The sequence below is a fragment of the Vombatus ursinus genome, unplaced genomic scaffold (genome assembly GCF_900497805.2).
Source record: "Vombatus ursinus unplaced genomic scaffold, bare-nosed wombat genome assembly UNPS02012758.1, whole genome shotgun sequence".
NCBI classification, from domain to species: Eukaryota; Metazoa; Chordata; class Mammalia; order Diprotodontia; family Vombatidae; genus Vombatus; species Vombatus ursinus.
The window spans coordinates 416042-423373 of NW_020952536.1; positions in this window are offsets into that span (position 1 = coordinate 416042).

Below are 7332 nucleotides of genomic sequence, written 5' to 3' on the forward strand. Positions count from 1 at the left end.
TCAGACATAATTGAACAACAGCACAACTCCTCTTGGAGAGAGGAGAAAAAAAAAAAACCCACCCAACTTCTCAATGCCCTGAAGCGTGTCTGCTCCTCTCCTAGCTATCATGCTGTCTTGTTTCTCTCTTCATATGATTTCAGTTCATATATTTACATGCCACCTCACTTGAGGCAGATTTAGACAACATTGTGGAAATATAGTACACACACACACACACACACACACACACACACACATTACACCTGGACAGAGTAAAACTGCCTGAAAATCCAAGAAATTGTTGGTTCTAATTGCACCTAGGTTCCAATAACATAGAAGGTGGCTGTTCTATGTATTTCATGAAGATTTCCAAAAACATTCCTCTCCCCATCAGCCCATGTCAATCCTGCTTTGTGTTCTTAACCCGAAAGGCCATCCTAGAGAAGAGGGATTCTGCTTGTTTGGTTTGGCCCCAGTGGGCAGAACTCAGCACTAGGGCTTGGGGAAATGGGGGAGAGCTGCAGAGGGGAAGGGTCCAGCTCATCGTGGGGAATGCCTGGAATCCCCAGTGGGCAGAACTCAGCACTAGGGCTTGGGGGAATGGGGGAGAGCTGCAGAGAGGAAGGGTCTAGCTCATCCCAGGGAAAGCCTGGAATCTCTACACTGTTTCCTGGTCTGTTTTTATGTTGCTCTGTGGAGATGTTGGGGCTCAGGAAATGCCCCCACTGACCCCAGGGGACAGAGGGAAGACGGCAGAAGCTGAGAGCCAGAGACCAGGAGACAGGTTACAGTGATCACCAGCCATGACCCCCTTGTCTTCTACTGCACCTTTCCCCTTCCTTCTCGAGCCTTTTCCTCTGACTCTGCAGCAGCGACTTCCTCTGGCACAAACAGTGTCAGAGGCTGAGATGGAGTCTTTGGCAGAAGTATGAGAGAACTGCAAGTAACTGGGCTAACTTGGGCATCTAGTGGCCAGTGCGGGTACTGCAGCCCTTATAAAGCATCTGCAGCCTCACACATTGGCCAGAGACTGAAGAGCTCATAGCTCCGCTGTGGCGACACCTGGTGGCTAAATTCAGATATTGCATCACTTGATTCAACTCTTGTGAGTCTATTAACACAGGCGTGACATGCCATCACCCCGTAAGCTACCTGGGCACGATTTTTCTGGCGGTCCCCAAGGTCCTCCATGAAATGAGATGGGGAAGGAGAGTGCCTTGGCTGCAAAGTGGCCTCCTGTCCCAGGACATTAAGGAGGTGACCGTCCATGAGATTTAAAAGAGATTCAAAAAGTCTTATGCATGGTAGAGAAAAAATGTCACAGCCAGAAACATTGAGAATCTTCTCTTCTACAGCAGGATGAAACAAGTAAAGACAGAAGAGGCCCATCAATGTCATGCTTCTTCTAGGATATTTGGATTTTGAAACCCACTTTTTCATTTTGTATTATTTTGGAGGGGGAGGGAGGACTAGAAGTAATGAGTATAATTTGCAAGCAGGCATATGTCAGCTCAATGTAAGGAGCTGTTGAAAAACACCTTGGCTTAGAGCTGATTGGCCCCTGACACATGCTACCTCTGTGACCATGGGCAAGTCCAATGTTCTAGATCAGTGTTCTCCAAACTACTTTGACAATGCACCTCCATCAGGAAAAAAAAATGTTTACAAGCTTGTACTAGGCAGCTCGGTGGTGCAGTGGATACAGTACTGGGCCTGGAATCAGGAATACTTATCTTCCTGAGTTCAAATCCAACCTGACACTTACTAGCTGTGTGACCCTAGACAGGTCACTTAACCCTGTTTGCCTTGGTTTCCTCATCTGTACAATGAGCTGGAGAAGAAAATGACAAATCATTTCAGTACCTTTGGCAAGAAAACCCCAAATAGGGTCATAGCGAGTCAAACATAACTGAAAAAATGACTGAACAACAACGTTACTGTATTAATGTTACATTATGAAACACACACACAAAGACATTATAAAGGATATAAAAGTGTAATAGACATTTAAAAATATTTTAAATAGTTTTTATTCTCAATGGCACAAAAATTTTTTAGTTCTTACTAGAATATTCATGTTTTAATCTTTAAACACTGATATTAGTAGTATACTGTCTATGTCTTGAGCATTTAACAGTGTTTGATGTCCTCTATTTACTTCTTAGAGTTGCTAACGTTTCTAGTGTAACCCCAGTCCCAAAGCCCATTGGTATGGCACTGTCTCCTGGTTGTTGAAGAAGAATGCCCTGCCCTGTGTGAGGGTGGGATGGAGTTGGAGAAGTCTTCTTGGAGTACTCTTCAAGCATTGAGTCCAGAAGATAGAAGAGGCCAACTCCACTTGATGGTGCTGAAGGCTAAGGTTCTGGGAAGACATGAGAGGTCCTGGCAGTCTCCATCATGGCCCTATCCCTAGCTTTCTACTCTAGAGACTGTAGAGAATTTCCCCTTGGGTGAGATCTAGGACTCTCTTGACTGAGCTGTTACCTCACTCCCAATGGAAGAGCTCCTTCACATTATATTGTCTGGTATATATTCTCCTATGTGTACCTTCTCTAATTTTATTTTTGCTACCAATTTGGATAAATGGGTTTGTTATTTGCTACGTGTATTCATTGTATAATAATTAATGTCATGACTGTAACTGTAATAAACTTATTGTGAAATTTTCCTAAGAAGGATAGTTCAGCAGTTGACATCAACACCCATATGCGCACTCACTCATCATACTGGGTAGGACAGATGGAATCTTCTGTTACATAAGTTAGCATCTATTATTGTGGAATGTTAGATTAGACTGGAATGTTTTCATTTAGTATTTTCATGTTTGTGCTTAAATGGTCATAAACAGTTGTGTCAAAAAAAGATGGAATGCAATTTTTAATATGAAAACATTGTTGTAGGTTTGTATACATTTAAAAATAAGTTCCGCTTGGTTTTATTTTCTTAAATTATAATTTTTGTATGTTTTTCATATAATACAAAGTAATTATCATTTTAATTCTGAGTTATTTTATTTGAGGTTTCAAAAAACGTGGTGCTATGAAATGTAAAGACAGAATCAACATTCCATGCTCCAATTTATTTATACTTCCAACTCAACAAATAATATTTTAAAATAACAATTTAAAACTTTAATGTAAGGTAACAAAATTGTTTTCAAAATTACCTATTTCGTGAGAAGAAAGATCATTATCAGGACCTTTTACGAGGGGCCTTTTTCTATCAGAGCGCTGATCTACAATAAAGTTTTTATTTTGTTGCTGTTTGGTCATTTCAGTCATGTCCGGATCTTTATGACTCTATTTGGGATTTTCATAGCAGAGATACTGGAGTGGTTCGCCATTTCCTGCTCCAGCTCATTTTACAGATGAGGGAAACTGAGGCAAACAGGGTGAAGTGGCTTTCCCAGGGTCACACAGCTAGGAAATGTCTGAATTTGAACCGTGAACATGAGTCTTTCTGACTCCAGGCCCGGAGCCCTATTTGCTTTGATGCCACTTAGTAGCCCAAAGTTTTTATTTACTATGTTTCATTCTTTGATACACACTGTTGCAAACAGGGCAACATTTTCCATTTTTCTTGGATTGTTTACTACTGGAGTGTGATAGTCAGCTATTGCATTATATTCTAACTCCCAGGTATTACTTACTGAATGATGTTAAAAATACTCCCTGAAAATGAAGGCATGGATAGCTGTGGCCGGTTGAGGGACTGCGGCAGCCCACATACAAGCGAGGTAAACAGTATAAACCGTTTTCCTGGAACATCTGACTAATAGTGCTGTGAATAGCCAGGAGGATGGGGAGGCTTTGCTTTTTAACCTTCAGAGTGGATAGCACTGAAACCAGAGTGGTGGAAAGGTCTGCAGGAGTAATCCAGATTTAAATAGTCATTTCAGCTCTTTACAATTCAGAGTTCTAAATATTTCTGATGAAACATGAGTGTTGTAAGTCATTATTCTAAATATTAGTTGATAGACCCATGAATTTTGTAATGCACTTTTTGTTTGACTTTTTTTTTTTTTGGAGGCAATTGGGGTTAAGTGACTTGCCCAGGGTCACACAGCTAGTAAGTGTCTGAGGCTATATGTGAACTCAGGTCCTCCTGACTCCAGAGCCGGTGCTCTATCCTCTGCACCACCTAGCTGCCCCTGTAATGCACTTTTTAAACAAATTGTTGATATAGAAGGCCTCCCCCCGAAAAAAATTTCCCAGGGCTCCCACGCCCTAGGGGTAGCCTTGTGGATAGTTAAGAGAGCTTCTGGCTATTCCTAATGAGTTCAAATCATTGGGCCCAGATGGACTACATCCTCGAGAAACTGAAGCAATTAGCAGGAGGGACTGACTGTTCAGCCACGGTCAGTGTTCTTGCAAAGAGTTCGGAGAATGGGGAAGGTACTTCAGGACTGGGGATGGCCAAATATTATTCCAATTTTCAAAAACAAAAATGAAAAGAATAGAGTCTCTAAAAATAAAAGCCAGGCAGTGTGAATTCAATTTCTGGCGAAAGTCTAAAAGAATCAAATGAATGATTAATGAATGTCCTGAAAGGGATACGGCAACCACAAAGAGCCAGGTTGGCTTCTTATAGATATGTCCAGCTAGATGGTGCAGTGGATAGATCACTGGGCCTGAAATCAGAAAGCCTGAGTTCAGATTTGGCCTCAGACACATACCAACTGTGTGACCCTGGGCAAGTCATTTAATCTCAGTTTCCTCTTGGTGTAAAATGATGGCACCTACCTCTCGGGGTCATTGTGAGGATAAGATTGGATAATAATTGTAAAGTGCTTAGCACAGTGCCTGGCATAGAGTAAGCACTGTATAAATGTTGGCTATTATTAATATTATTATTTTAGACTGAATGTAAAGCTCACCTCCCTCCCAGGACTAGCACAGTGGACTCAAGGTGCCAAAGGATACAACCATTTTTAGGCATGGCCAATGTGTTGATTTGTTTTTGTTCATCTATGCTTGTGTTACGGGACAGGGATGGAGATTCAAGAAATCGAAAGGAAAGCTATCAACAAGACATCAAAAAATACGCATGAGAAAGTCAAAGTAAGTTGAGAAGGGAAAACAAAAATGAGGTAATTTTGTTACTACCTTGTTAAATTCAACATACGCTTTAAGCTATAGATAGAAGAAGTTCATGGGTTCATATGTAATCTTATTTTTGTTTTCTTATATTCAAGTATTTGTGTATGCTAATGATTATAATTGGTTGTTGTTCAGTTACAGCCAACTCTGCATGACCCCATTTGGGGTTTTCTTGGCAAAGAAACTGGAGTAGTTTGCCATTTCCTTCTCCAGCTCATTTTATAAATAAAGAACTGAGGCAAACAGGGTGAAGTGACTTGATTAGAATCACAGAGCTAGTAAGAGTCTGAGGCCAGATTTGAACTCATGAAGATGAGTCTTCCTGACACCAGGACTGGCACTCTAACCACTGAGCCACTCAGCAGCCTGCCAAAGAGTGTAAAGTTCACAATAAAAAAGAAAATGGAAAAAGAGAAGAGGAAAAAAAACTATATGATGCCCAAGGAACCTTGTGTTCTTTGATAGGGTTGTTAGACCAGAAGGTCCATGGGATGATGGAAATATAGGACAGCTGGACTTCCATGAAACATGTGACAAAGTTTCTCAAGGTGTCAGTCAGTCAACAGTTATTTATTAAATACCTACTACACGCGAGGCACTGTGCTAAATGCTGGAGGTACGAAGAAAAGCAAAAGATAATCACTGACCTCAGTCTAATGAGGGAAATAACATATAAACAACTTTGTAATTGAAACTGAGGAGATGCCCATCAACTGGGAAATGGCTAAACAAGTTATGATTTATGAATGTGATGAAATACTATTGTGGGGGCAGCTAGGTGGTGCAATGGATAGAGCTCTGGCCTTGGAGTCAGGAGGACCTGACTTCAAATCCGGCCTCAGACACATGACACTCACTAGCTGTGTGACTCTGGGCAAGTCACTTAACCCCATTGCCTCACCAAAAAGCAAAAGCAAAAGAAAAATACTATTGTGCTAGAAAAAATGGTGAAGGTAATAGGAAGCCTTGGGACATTTTGGATTTTCAACCTAAGTACTTAATAAATGGAACTCTTAGGTATTTCAATAGTAAAAAAATTACTGAGACACACACATGAGAAAGTTTAGGAACCTCTGGACTGACACATTGGGCTGAATCTTATAAGATGAAATTCAATAGAGATAAATGTAAAGACTTACAATGAGGGTCAAAAAATCAATTTTATAAAGACAATGGGAGGGTGGAGTATGATTAGATGACTAGAAATTCATCCGGAAGAGATTTGGAGTCAGCAAACTTCTTAGCAGCCAACTAACACTATGGCATGGCAGGGGAAAATGCTCATTCGATTTTCAGATGCAGTAAGCCAAGCACAGTGTCCTGGAAAGGGGGCGGGGGTGTGTGTGGGAGAGCTGGTGGTAATCACTGCTGTTGTCATTGTTGTTGCTGCAAAATCACTTAGCACAGTGTCTGGCACATAGTAGGTGGCATATTCCCTTCCCTCCCTTCCCCCTTGGTCAGACCACAGGTGGATTCTAGCATTCAATTCTGGGCGCCACATTGTAGGAATAAGATGGAGATGGTCCAGGCTAGAGAAGTACCCCAAAATCATACCCTGTGAAGGTCAATGGGAGGAATTAGGGTGGGAGGGAATTGGGCCAGGTACTATCTCATCATCTTCAGTCTAGGTAGAAAGTTTAAAGATTATCAAGAACAATTCATATGTGTAGCACCCCCTCTGGGATCATGCTCTAATATCAATTAGCCAATGGATATTGATTAGCTTTTACGAAAGGACAGTTACTGAGAAAGTATAGCAAAAACATAAGTGCAAAATCCTTCCTCCCAAATCAGGAGTCACCCTCGACACACACATGCATTTCCTGGGAGAAGGAACTCAAACTTTAAGTGACTGGTACCAAACATTTCCCCCCACCCCCCAACCCAGTGCAAGCTCTCCCCTCTGCACATTTGAAATGGCCCCTGGGTAATGTGTGTTCACTTCCTGACTGAGAGGAGACTGAGATCTCATTCAAGATACAGAATGAGACATTCATTTTTGTGCACAGCCAACGTAGAAATTTGTTCTGGTGGACTATGTATATAGGTAGGGCTGGATGGGGTGTTCAGTGCTTCTGATGTGAGGACTTGCTGAGCCCTTTTCAGGGCTGCTCGTCAACCTTCATGTCTACTTGGCACTCAACTCTCACCCGCGGCTCCAAGAAGCTGTAGCATGAGCAGTGGCCACACCCGGGTACTATCTGGGCAGATGAGCTAAACGAGGTGAGGGCAACCAACGGACCTCGAATCC